The 14,605-nt window shown below is 42.2% G+C and overlaps 1 pseudogene; it reads right to left on the bottom strand.

The window, feature by feature from the left end:
• Positions 1-451: 451 nt before the first annotated feature.
• Positions 452-569, bottom strand: LOC126250244 (5S ribosomal RNA; annotated as a pseudogene).
• Positions 570-14,605: the final 14,036 nt, after the last annotated feature.

The raw sequence follows: 14,605 nt of genomic DNA, 5'->3' as shown, positions 1-14,605 counted from the left end.
TGCTGACCAGTTATACTGTACGTTACATATACCACCCTTTACGGACTCGCGGCTAAGCTAAGTAATAACAGTATCAGTTTAGAAGCGAGGGGATCTTGCAACCTTTCATATCTCATATGAGCAAAGATACAGTAACTAACCTATGACATCATAAGATGTAGTGAGACAAGAACAACATATCCTATCATAGCAACCGTGGAAAACTACTCCAGCTGAACTGACTTGTATTATGCCTAAACTAAACTCCGGCAGAACAGGCCGTGGAGGTCCAACGGTACTGACCGGCCGCCGTGTCATCCTCAGCCCACAGGCGTCACTGGATGCGGATATGGAGGGGCATGTGGTCAGCACACCGCTCTCCCGGCCGTATGTCAGCTTACGATATCGGAGCCGCTATTTCTCAATCATGTAGCTCCTCAACTGGCCTCACAACGGTTGAGTGCACCCCGCTTGCCAACAGCGCTCGGCACGCCGGATGGTCACCCATCCAAGTGCTAGCCCAGCCCGACAGCGCTTAACTTCGGTCATCTGACGGGAACCGGCATTACCACTGCGGCGAGGCCGTTGGCTTGTATTATGACTGGCTGCTCTAATAAAAGATCGTGACCATACCTTTAGTCTTGGGCGCAAAAACTCTTAAATTCTTATTTATGTTCATTAATTATGGCTAAATTAACGTTCATATTTTATTTATAATAATGGGGAAGAACCTCCTAACACTGCACTTCCATTACGTGATGAAAACACAATTTTTCTCAACATCCTGAAAACGTCTGAGAAACTATAAACAGTCAATTCACATTATGTCATCAGCTTCACGTCGAATGACCGACTAGCGAAGACGTGAGAGCCAGGACCGTTCAGTTGCTTGTGAAGAGGCCGAACAGTTAGGATGGAAAGATTTCAGTGGCGTCAAAGATCACGACTCGACGAGCAATGCCGAGTATGATTGAGTTTGGGAAAACGTAATTTTCCTTATGAAATGTCAGAAATACTTGCCATTTACTTTGAAATTGAAACACTTATTGCATTTTGATTGATAACAATGATTTGTAACTTTGCGTATGATTCCCGTAGGCGTATGCATCGCCACACCACATCACCGCACATTTTTCAGTTTAATTTGAGAAAGTGTGCATTATAAGAAATGCTAGTATCCGTTTAAATTACAGACTTCAATATTTCTTTAAAAGAAAGCCGTACCCTGTTTCTTAGTAGTTCCATTAAAGCCTCACAGCAAAGCACTCAAGATCTACATCTTAGGAATTCTGTCTCGCGGTTCTAGGCGCGCAGTCCGGAACCGTGCGACCGCTACGGTCGCAGGTTCGAATCCTGCCTCGGGCATGGATGTGTGTGATGTCCTTAGGTTAGTTAGGTTTAAGTAGTTCTAAGTTCTATGGGACTTATGACCACAGCAGTTGAGTCCCATAGTGCTCAGAGCCATTTGAACCATTTTTTTTCTTAGGAATTCTGTTTTTTGCTTGGACACAGCAAAATACAACATGTCCTGCTACTCCAGTACAAATGGAGACACTCACTCTGATGGCAGACTTACATCACATTCTGTTACGAATGGTTTTGTGCAAGGATCCATTTTTTTACGCATTTGCTGCATTTTCATTCTTGTTGGACACCGTCTGTTGGCATAGCTTTGTGCGGGCAACCAAACTGTGTTCTTCGCGTTCTTTCTGCATTCTCCGTAAAGAAGCGGCATATCTAATTTCTCTTGGTCTGTTAAAGGCATTTACTTTCTCTAAGTACTTAGCACTCGACACACGGAAACGAAACAGACAGAATTTAAGCTGCATTTTCTTTGCCACGTTTTATTCCGATATCGTGGCGCTGCAAAACTGCTTCCTTCTTATCCGACGCGATTCGTTTCTTTCTTTTGGTGTAAAATCACGATCTTCTTCAAAGGTGGCAGTTGGATTCACGTTCAGACCTGATAAATCCTAAGTTCTAAACTTCATAATTTTTTCTACATTACCAACAGGATTTTGAAGAGTGAAACGTGCCTTTCATAACTACAATACTAGCAGCAGAAATGATAGTTTCGTTTAAAAATGCAGATTTGATACCGATATTTCTGTAATTAACACAGCTACGGGAAGGGGCTATACGTCGAGTGAAGACTTTCTAACAATTCATCTCGGTGGAAAGAATTACGATAAACTCTTCAGGCTTTCCCGGCGATCTAATGGTATCTTGGGTTGTCGGATGTTCTGCTGGATATCAGCGTCGTTCTTACAGGATATTTCGGTAACGTAGTTCGGAACCTTCATCAGGTGTGACCTGAGACTGTTCCTCGAGTGAATCCGGTCCAGTATTTATGTCTGTGGCCTTACTCCTACACAGGCAGATGTACGTCCGATCTGCTGGAGCGCTGCCGTTCCGTTTTCCATCCGCAGCTGTTCTGGGCGTTCCCTCTGCGGTACGCGCCCACCAGACCGCTCCTGGGTGTTCCATCTTCATCCTGGTGCGTTTGGCCGGCCGGTGTGACCGAGCGGTTCTAGGCGCTTCAGTCTGGAGCCGCGCAACCGCTACGGGCGCAGGTTCGAATCCTGTCTCGAGCATGGATGTGTGTCATGTCCTTAGGTTAGTTAGGTTTAAGTAGTTCTAAGTTGTAGGGGACTGATGACCTCAGATGTTAAGTCCCATAGTGCTCAGAGCCGTTTGAACCATTTGAACCTGGTGCGTTTGGAGTTGGTCTGAGTTGCTAGGCGTTCTCCCTGCGGCCTTCTCCCGCTCACTGCGATCTTCTGGAGCGTCGCCGTTCCGTTTAGGGTCCACTGTGGTTCTGGGTGTTCCCTCTGCGGTCCGCGCCCGTCGGACGCGCTCCTGTACGTTCCGTCTTCGGCCCGGAGAGCCTGGCACTCTGTTGAGAATCATTTTCTATATCCACGCCTTCAGTTCTTCTATTCATGGAGTGCTGCAGCTGTCCCCGTTGCTCCTTTAACAATTCCAGAGCAGGATCCTAGTCACTGCTTAGCTCGTACCCCATGTCGCGGTTCATGAAATTGTCATTTACTTTTATGTCTATCGAATCCCTTATAACACTGTCCCAAAATCTGGGTGTTTGTGCTAGAATCTTGGTTTCATCATAATTCTTGGCACGATCTAGTTCTGGACAGTGTTCAGCAATGGCTGATTTCGTCACCTGTCTTAATCGGGTGTGCCTTTGATGTTCCTTGCACCTGATATCCACTGTTCTTGTCGAATTACGGTATCTTAAACGGTTCCCGAAGTACTTGCTGAAACATCCCGTATAATCGCTGAGCTGCTGTTGACACCTACCACAATGCTCAGCTGGCCAAAAATTAGTTCAAATGGTTCACATGGCTCTGAGCACTATGGTACTTAACATGTGAGGTCATCAGTCCCCTAGAACGTAGAACTACTTAAACCTAACTAACCTGAGGACATCACACACCTCCATGCCCGAGGCAGGATTCGAACCTGCGACCGTAGCAGCAGCGCGATTCCGGACTGAAGCGCCTAGAACCTCTCTGACACAGCGGCTGGCAAAAATTAGTTATCATCCTCTCGATACTTAAGGTAATCTGATAAATATGCTTATAGCTCTTTTCACATATCACTTCTGAACAGTGCGTGTAATAGACAGCGACATTTTTTCGTCATTTTACTTATTGATCTGAAAATGGCCTAACTCGTCCGAGCATATGATTAGCTAAGAGTGATCTGGCGTGCTTTGTTCGTAAAATCATCTCTTAGAGATACAATGCCCCCTTTCTGAAAACATGAAAATTTCAGATTTGCAGATAGTGTTTTGACAGTGACGTAAATCCAAGAAGAGACTTTTGGTAGTAATTTTATTTATCAGCATAGCATAAACAGGGTTTGCGTGCACAACAGTAATCCAAAGTGGCGTCTCTTAGCGTCTTTGGAGGCACAACATCTCACTGAAAGTTCGGTCCTATCCGTCCAACAACTTATGAGTTTTCAGAAAAACTGTGATAGGTAGCGACAGATTTTGCCAGAAGGTTCCCTTTCAGTCTCGACAGGTGTCCCTTCATATGACCCCGCAACAAGAAATGAACTATGGACAGAGCAGTTGAACGAGCCGGGCTCCAACCAGGGACACTCATTATGTGTTTGACTGCCACACACTGTCAGCAAATACGTTCATAATAAATCAGTTTCTTATAATTTATGACAATTAACAACTTGTTGCTTTTCGTATTCCACTGACAGTTTACGTATGTTTGGCTTCAACAATTTTGAGTCAGTTCTGACACAATGTCCATCTCAAATTAATCCATTTGCCCTTCCACACTACGTATGAAAGTTTATACAATCATTGCGCAAAAAACACTTTATAATTCTTTGTTCTAAAATGTATCAGTGTATATATCCTTAACTAAAAGTCATCTGCGAAATAGTATCCTAACCGTATAAGTAAAACGAAACTGTTTCCTGTAGATGAAGTTTTCCCCGCTACTTACGCTTATACCGTACACAGTACCTGCCAGTAAGTGTTCCACACCTAGAGTATGTAATATCAATATTTACTCCCTTAAAAACAGTGGCACTCAACAAGCGTTAGCCTTACCGCTAGCGGAAATATTAAGTTTTGTAACTCAATATCTCTTTCAAAATCTTTAATGTGCAGAAATGTATAGATACTTTTGCATGATGTGATATAAAAATCATATTCTTCTGCTTACTCCTTCTGAAACTATACCTGAGTGTTCATACAAGAGCATGAATCCGGTCTCTGCTCTGAAATACACCCACAGACGCTGAATTAATAGCGCAATCTAACTTCAAAGTTTCAGTTCGCAAATGACAAAGACTACTCAAAGGGCAACGAAAGGGGGAGGGGCGGGGGTGTTACTCGGAAGTGACAAAGTTGATTATTAAATTAGAACATTAATTTCTAACCTCAAATTGTACTGAAATTGGGTTTTTTACACTCTACAGGCCTGTGTTCAGGACAAATGTTTTTGTCATCAGTTCCTACACCACCTCTTAGCCTGAAAATATAGAGATTGTGTGGTGAAAGAAATAACTTATGATGACGCCATCTACGTTGCCCTATAACTTGAAGAACTGCATTAGCGATGTCATACCAGGATTGTCAAAAAATTTTACGGGAAATAAATGCAAGCACTACAAACATGCAGAGCGTAGCCCCTGTGGAAACTGCAGTGCAAGTGAATGGAACTAGTTTTGTATGAAACAGATATTACATATTCAAACAAGACGAACAGCTATGCGTATTAGAATCTGTGAACAAAGGAAAAGTCTAAGACAGTGAATTAGCGGAGCCTTGTGGGTAAGAGAATCTGATTGTAAGTCAATTGAATTCACATATTGTTAACTCGGAGAGGGATACCGATCACTACGTGTTCTGGTGATCTACAAAACGAGACCAAATGCACGACGTAATCCACGGCGAGCCCAAATGTAAAATGCAATGCAGAAAGGACACTTTTTTATCTGACTTCAACACTGTCACTTTTTCCAATCATGTGAGTACAACCTGAATGTTCGCAGCTTGTTGCAATCTCAACGTCCTGTTGAAAGTTGCTGGTCAAATGCGCCCACATTAAACACACAAGATAGGAGTCTGAATCATTTGTGCTCCCATGTACTGCCCATGTCAAGAGAGGAGAGCAAAGTGCTTTTGTGTTTCAAACTGCATGAGGTAACCAATCGAACTACGTGCGCCCAGTATGCGGACTTGCCGCACCGGTCAAAGCTCTAGCATTGCCACAACAACACATGCTCTTTCACGCTTCCTCAGATGCGGATGTCTCGTGAGTGATCGTCTATGAGTCAACAAGTGACTTACGTACGGGCACGGACGCCGGTTGTATGAAAGGTCTTGCGACGAAATGTCTGCCTTTCAAATGAAAGAAATAGTATTAAATAACTGTAAATAAGAAATACCTTGTAGGAAACCCTTCTGGTCTGTCGACATACAGTGTCTTTGCTACAATTACTGAATGAATCTGAAGAAGGAGAAAGTTCTCTGCATAAATCTAATACTGCATGCGTTGCGTTTCCTGGTAGATCATACATTTACATCTAGTAAATACCTTTCGAACTGACACTCAGAGACCAGCATATCTATAGGGCTTAAATAGGGTGACTGCCATGGTGTTTGAAGCGATCTGGGAATGCAACATAGCAACCGTACTGTCATAAGCTTGGTTCACTGATTTTTCTACCTGTCAAATTTACTAGGGCATATTGCTAATAAGAATTGTTCACCTTATAGAAATATCTAACTACTAAAAGAAATAACTGTTCTTCTCTTTCACGTAGTCACCGTCCTGTAGTCTCAGACTCTTTGCAGATGATACAGTTATGTATGAGAACGTTTCATGCGATAAAAAGTATAGTGAAATCCACTAAGCTCCTCACATCATGTCGACTTGATGGAAAGACTGCTAATTAGCTATTAATTAAAATAAATATAGCTAGAGTTATCCTTGTTATAAAAAACCTGGACATAATAACATACCAACATATGAAGCAGAACAGTCAGATAGATTCAGTTGTCGGTGGCTCCCATTTTCAGATAGTATAATAAAAAACTACAATTTACCTACGAAAGAAGTCTTTTACAATGCTGTACCGATCATACTGGAATCTCGCTCCACTACGTGGTACCCACGAGACTTGAGATTATTCCGGCACTCTAAAAGAGACGCTGTATATCACGCCAAAACTTTGCTACAAAATTCGAAGAATCAGCTTGTAAGACGAAAACTAAGAATGTTGTGGCGTAACAAGACAGCCACGCCACTCGGAAGTAGCCGAAAGGCACGCGTTAACTCACGCAGGCTAGTAGATAGGTCTGAAATAGGATACGTAATGAATGCTATAAAGAAAAGTACGTAGCTCCTGGAATACTTAACTTTAATTCATCCTTGTGGTACATCGCTCTTGACGATACAAGTGAGACTCTTTAGATACAAGCTATGTAATGCAAATGGCGCCTTGCTAGGTTGTAGCCATTGACTTAGCTGAAGGCTATTCTAACTATCGGCTCTGCAAATGAGCGAGGCTTCGTCAGTGTGCATCGCTAGCTACGTCGTCCGTACAACTGGGTCGAGTGCTAGTAAGTCTCTCGAGACCTGCCGTGTGGTGGCGCTCGGTCTGCGATCATTGACAGTGGCGACACGCGGGTCCGACATGTACTAATGGACCGCGGCCGATTTAAAGCTACCACCTAGCAAGTGTGGTGTCTGGCGGTGACACTACAAAGAATATTTATCAGTCCCTGCAAAGATACCGAAACTAAAATTAAAAAGATAAAAAGCTTACACACACGCATACATGCAGTCTTCTTCCACGGCCCATCAGTTAAAGAAACGGGAACAAACCTTAACACACAGCGTGTTTCAGATAGGGTCCATTTCTGTAACTCACAAAATAATACATGAAAGGAAAATTGTATTTATTTCAATAGACATACGTAAGAAACACTACTCTTTCTGTAGGGTAGGTGTTTGAAGCGATCTGAGAATGCAAAGTTAACTAGGGTATATTGCTAATAAGAACTGCTCGCATTATAGAAATGTCTAACTACTAAAAGAAATAACGGTTGAACATTGTTTATTAACGTATTTTTCAGAGTTACAGCAAAAGGTTATACTTTTTTTAAATATAACAATTTTTTTGTGTCATGTAAAAAATGGCTCTGAGCACTATGAGACTTACCTTCTGAGGTCATCAGTCCCCTATAACTTAGAACTACTTAAACCTAACTAACCTAAGGACATCACACACATCCATGCCCAAGGCAGGATTCGAACCTGCGACCGTAGCGGTCGCGCGGTTCCAGACTGTAACGTCAAGAACCGCTCGGCCACCCGGCCGGCCGTGTCATGTAGGTGATATACTTAAACCAGCTTCGTACTAATTAGTTTAAATCATATTTCTATCAATTTTAGTTAGGAAGCTAAAACGTTTTAGGGACGGATGCAACCTGTTGGTGCCGTTTGAAGTCATGTTCGGGCAGACAGTAGAACGGAAACTGATATCGCTGTATAAAAGGTGGGACCGAATGCAGCAACAAGCGGTGTTCGAAATGCCACGGATAGTGACGTGGAGTAAACGTGGCATAGACATACAACTATAACACCCCCCGGCTTCCCGGGAGTCCGCAGCTCGTGGTCGTGCGGTAGCGTTCTCGCTTCCCCCGCCCGGGTTCCCGGGTTCGATTCTCGGCGGGGTCAGGGATTTTCTCTGCCTCGTGATGACTGGGTGTTGTGTGCTGTCCTTAGGTTAGTTATGTCTAAGTAGTTCTAAGTTCTAGGGGACTGATGACCATAGATGTTAAGTCCCATAGTGCTCAGAGCCATTGTTTTTGCTTCCCGGGATTTTGCGAAATTACAAGTTGACAATGACCGTGAATTATGAATTTTGACCTGCGTCGGGATAAGGCATCCGAATCCGAAGTAAATAATGATTATTCCGCGGGAAACAGGAGACGTTATAACTTGATCGTTATTGAGTGAGTAATTTCATTCAATAACGATTGGTAAATGAAATAATGGAAATAATTTGGAAATAAATTTTGACAGTGAAAATTTTGCCGAAAGAAATAATTAAGTTGTAAAATCAATTAAAAAATAAATCTTAATAATCAAATTTATTACTTCAGTCCATTATTAAGTTACTACGGTTGGCGTAAGCTTATTGAGTGCAACAATTAACTACGATAATCAGTCTGAAATTTACTCTTCACCGTCTATGCAAATAATTTGATAATTAACATATTTTCTCTTGATAATGGCGTGACACACTCGGTTCAATAAGGTAAGGATTGGAAGGAACCTATTTGGTGTTATTGTCGGTTGGAATGTAACTGCAACACTTCGATTATAAAGTGCTTGTTATTAATTGTTCAACTTCAGAGAAAAGCACAGTCACTGGCAAGCCATCTACAATTTTATACTACAAAAATTACGTAGATCTTACTTCCCTCGTTGTCGGTGGATCGATGGAACTCCACGGCAGCGACACAATGTGGCATCGGACTTTTACTGTTGTGACTTGGGCCCACAATGCGCTTCACATTTAAGCCCTCGTTTCTTCAGCACTATGCCCATTAATCCATAGTAACTTGCCCGGAAATGCTTCCAGATATTCCGACCATTACTTTCCCGTCGTAGTTAGATCCACACACTAGCCGTTAGATGTAACACAGCTAGGGCTAGCAGCACTCGATTGTACTTCTTACTCCCAGCACGGCGTTACTGCTACTACTACTCGCTGGAGCGCTCCCGCGCCCAGAGACGCGACAAAACAATCTCTCTGACTTCAACGTTAACTAAATATGCCCTGACTTGCCAGTGTTAAATATTACATAATTTAAACATAGTATTTACAATACATATTTACACTAGACGATACATCGTATATAAATAGTTTCATGTGTTAAGTAAGCGAAAAAATTCATAGCAAGGACTGCGTTGTAGCGTCACACAACGAGTAATTTGACATGTTGTTGCTGACGCATGGACAATGCCGACACGATGACAGTGAACCATCCATGGCTTATACCATGAAACATCCCGGTCGATGAGTTACCTCAGCCATTACGATCTTACGTGCTGAACAACGATTTCGAGTAATAAGTAGTTTGTGAAGGCAGGGTGGTGACAGAAGAAGACCAAAAGTAATTGATTATATGGAATTGTTTGGTTTCTTTTAGCTGCAATACACTGAGATGAAGAAAGTTATGGGATACCTCCTAGTATCTTGTCGGGTCTCCTTTTGCCCGGTGTAGTGCAGAAACTCGACCTGGCATGGACTAAATATGTCGTTGGAAGTGCCCTGCAGAAATATTGAGCCATGCTGCCTCTGTAGTTGTCCATAATTGCGAAAGTGTTGCCGGATGGGGATTTTATGCACGAACTGACCTCTCGATTATATCCCATAAATGTTCGATGGGATTCATGTCGGACGATGTGGGTGGCTAAACCATTCGCTTGAACCGTCCAGAATGTTCTTCAGACCCATCGCGAACAACTGTGGCACGGTGACACGACATGGCTGTCTGGGAACATGAAGTCCATGAATGGCTGCAAATGGTCTCCAAAGTAGCCGAACATAACCATTTCCAGTCAATAATCGATTCAGTTGGAGCAGAGGACCCAATCCATTCCTCGTAAACCCAGTCCACTCCATTATGGAGCCACCACCAGCTTGCAAATTGCCTTGTTGACAAGCTGGGTCCATGGCTTCGTGCAGTCTGCGTCACACTCGAACCCTACCGTCAGCTCTTGCCAACTGAAATCGGGACTCATCTGATCAGGCCACGATTTCCCAGTCGTCCGGGTCCGAACGGTATGGTCACGATCTCAAGAAAGACGACACAGGCGATGTTTTGCAGTTAGCAAAGGCACTCGCGTCGGTCGTCTCTTGCCGTAGCCCATTAACGCCACATTTTGCCGCACTGTCCTAACGGATACGTCCGTTGTACGTTCCGTATTGTTTTCTTGCGGTTATTTCACACAGTGTTGCTTGTCTGTTAGCAGTGACTGCACGCCAACGCCGTTGCTCTCGGTCGTTAAGTGGCCTTCAGTCAGTGCGTTGTCGGTGATGAGAGGTAATGCCTGAAATCTGGTATTCTCGGAACACTCGTGAGACTGTGGATCTCGGAATACTGAATTCTTTAACGATTTCCGGAATGGAATGTACCATCCGTCTAGTTCCAACTACCATTTGACGTTCAAAGTATGTTAAGGGGCTCCGGAAAGGCTCAACATCATGAAAAGTTCAATTTTTACTTTTTTGCGTTTTCTGAATCTGCAGACTATTACCTTTTAATAGATATATAATTTATTCAATTCCGAAGACTACAACCATTTTTAATTTTTTTTTTTAAATGTGTTCTACATGGGCGTGACCCACTGTGGCGCTGTTAAACTGCTGTCAAATGGTGTTATTATTAACGTCCGTGTTCATCAGGTACATTTTAGTGATGTGAGATAAAGTATGTGTTGTGGCTAACCTGTGATGGTTCAATATATATCGCTGGTGTGATTGTCGATTGTTTCATGTTTATTTACTCTGTCGTTATCTCGAAAATATTCGTAATTAATTCTGTTTCTTGAGTCTCTGTTTTGTTGAAGTATAATAATGAGTAAAAGTAAAGTTATTAGAAATCCTCTGAAGGCTTTTAAGAAAAGGAGAAATGTTGGAAAGCCAAAGGTATTTAGAAATATGGGAATGAAGATAGGTTCTAACATGGTACGAGCGATGCTTGCTTTAGACAAGGAACGCCTTCGGGATGCAAACAGGGCTGTAAAGAGTCTAGAAATACAAGCAAGAGTAAACAGGAGGAGGAACAAGAGGAAGCTGGAGGAGGAGTTTGCAGAGGATGAAGATAATCCATCCTATGGACCTGGAATGCACTAAAAAGTTAATCCAATCTTTGTCGCTCGATTCCCAAAACTTTTATTTTCTCATACTAATTACATGTTTTCTAAGGATCTTCCAAACATATTTGTTTCAAACTTTCAGTAAATGTTACACAGAACCTTCTGCATAATTTAACACAGCCTTTTTCTAAAAAACTGTATATCTTTGAATATATAAATAAAAAATTGCAAAAAAATGTTGTGAATTTTCATTACAATTGAAAAAAATCATCTTTAATAACTGAACTAAAATTTTGTAAAATCCCTGTGTTAAGTTGTAGCCCATGTTTCAATAAATAATCTGTAAAAAGTTCAACTTCCTACCTCAAATACTTTGTGAGGAAAGATGTAATTTATAAGCGTTATTTTAACATTGCAAGTATAGGGCGTTCCGGAGCCCCTTAACTCCTGCTGTGCGGCCACCTCTGCATACGAATCACCTGAGTACAAACGACAGTTCTGCCAATGCACTGCTCTTTAATATCTTGTGTACGCGATACTATCGCCAACTGTGAACGTGCATATCGTAATCCCACGACTTTTGTCACCTCGGTGTACGTCACAACCAGCAAGCCAACTTACGAGAAGCTGCTGCTGTCACTGGTTAGACTCACTGTGTGGCGAACAACGCACAGCCACCTGCTCCGTGCATACCTCCTGTCACTGACAGGAGCTGCATGGGAGCAATACCAGCAGCTGCGTGTACAGCATGTTGCATTCACCTACAACGCTTCAAACATTTGAAGGTTCCTAACTAAAACCGACAGAAATTTGGTTTAAACTAATTTGGAAATACAATAGCTACATGATAACGAAAAAAATGTTCTATTTAAAAAATTATAACACATTGCTCTAACTATCTGGAATGTAACTAAGTGGAATATTTCCACAACTCCGCAGAAAGTAACACGTTTCTTACGTTTATCTATCTAAATAAATATTCCTTTCACTAATTTTTCGTAAACTACAGAGAAAAATATCTTCTCTTACAGTAAAAGGAATCAAATTGTTCAAATGGCTCTGAGCACTATGGGACTTAACATCTGAGGTCATCATGTGGGGCGGCGAGTAAGTTACTACTACTGGTTTAAAGTTTTGATGCCGTCTTTAATCACGTGAGCCTGGCAACTAATTTGGTGGTCAGCCAGAAAGCGAAGGGAACATACTGACCTTAGTTTCCAGTCTGCACGGCCACATTCCAGTCCAGCCCACTGAATGGAAAGTGTCTATTTCCCATTTCTTTGCGGGATCAGGACTAAGACTTCAGCAAAAGTTTAAAGTTTCAATCAAGATTCAATTGAAAACAAGTCTCTCTAATCTAACAGCACGTTTAGCAGTTCAGAGGCGACCTCTACGGTAACTTCCAACCAGATTGTTTTTCGCCCTGACTAACGTCACTCAATTGAAAGTTCGCAATAAAAGTTCAAAAATTAATGCTCGCCATAAAAATGGAAATAAATTCACCACTTGCCACGCGGAATTGAATTTCACACGGACAGCACACTAACTGTTATTTTACCGAATTCTAAACGAAAGAAAGGATGGTGTACAGGACGGTGTACAGTCCTCGCGAGTTCGCTATCCGTTTTCACTGGCAAATACGCGCTTGTCACAGCTCGGCTCTGACGTCATCCGAGGCAGAGCACGACCAGACGCGTAACTGGCGTGGACCTCACAGTGTCTGAGAACGAAGTGAACCTCCCTACTGCTTCAGGGGCTGTATTTATAAGGTGCCGGTGCGGACTGCCGAGAAAACATCTGTTGTCTCTGTCTGTTTGCAAACGGCGGCAGTCTACAAACGACCGCTATCTCGGGCACATAATCTTCAATAATATAGTTACCTATTACTTCAGAAACTTCTTAATTTTTGGTAGTATGCAGATAAGCAGTTTGAAAGCACGTAGAAAGTTTCACCTCGCTAGAATGAAAACTTTTCTTAATAGAATTTATTTAGTGTGACTAATTGTTACCTCCGAACCATACATTTGCTAAGACTTATATCAGTTGCTATTTATGTTACAAGTCTTAAACTTGGTGTAGCTCTATTATTTGGTATATTTGATCATATGGTTTAACCAAAATCCTCTATCAATAAAATTTCAAGTACTTAATCTACAACACTTAGGTACACCTTAGTTACAAAATAGTTTTTATTTAATTACTCAAAAACTATAAGAGGTAGATTAACGTGGACTCTGTTATTATTTTTGGGGTGTGCTGAAGCATAAAACAAATTTTCAAGTTTCTAAGTCCATTATTTAGCGCCTCTGATTTTTCCGAGAAACGTGAATTCTGGCGTTAATTTTTGTTTTGTGGTTTTGGAAACCAGCATCACTTATTTATAACTTCTAACTACACCTTCTGACCAAATTCTGGCTTCCTAGCGTTATCATTTAACGCCTCCGGTTTTTCTCTTAAAACAGCGTTTTTCCGTAAACTATTAAGTTTAGAACATCAAGACTTGGTACTTGGAACATTATTACACTAAACTATAATTTAACAAAGTTTTGAACATAAATTTTGATTTTTAATTTCATACTAAATTGCGGTGGAATACTTGTGCGCTACATGCAGACACGTTAAGGTGACGTGGCGCTACTAGCAGTGAACTGGGGTAAGTCTCGGCGCACTCGCTCGCCTCTGTATCTCACAAATGATACAGCGTTTGCTTTGCTTCAGTCAGTCCCCTAGAGCTTTGAAATACTTAAACCTAACTAACCGAAGGACATCACACACATCCATGCCCGAGGCAAGATTCGAACCTGCGACCGTAGCAGTCGCGCGGTTCTGGACTGAAGCGCCTAGAACCGCTCGGCCATCGCGGCCGGCTAAAAGGAATCTTCTGCCACATACCTCATAGTGATAAATGAAGATACAGGCCAAAACACTAGACTCGGAAGTAGCTGGGTTCAGAGCCCTGCTCGGTTCTGTAGGTACAGAGAATGCCAAGATGGTTTCTTTCGGCGATATTCGAATCACCGTCCTGGTCCAGTTTGCGCTTATGCTCCGTCTCCGAGTATCTTATCGTTTGGCGGACCACCTGGCTAAACAAAGTGTGTTTAATGGCCAGCCTTACTGCATTTGCCTTCCACTTACAGATTTTGTTGCTGGCGCAAAGAAAAAAGTTCTTCGAGAATGGTCACAGACGTGAGAGATCTCACAACATACCAAAAGAAGTCATTGTGCGGCAATACAGTCCTGGT

The sequence above is a fragment of the Schistocerca nitens genome, chromosome 3 (genome assembly GCF_023898315.1).
Source record: "Schistocerca nitens isolate TAMUIC-IGC-003100 chromosome 3, iqSchNite1.1, whole genome shotgun sequence".
In the NCBI taxonomy this organism is placed as follows: domain Eukaryota; kingdom Metazoa; phylum Arthropoda; class Insecta; order Orthoptera; family Acrididae; genus Schistocerca; species Schistocerca nitens.
This window is presented reverse-complemented; position numbering and strand designations above follow the sequence as displayed.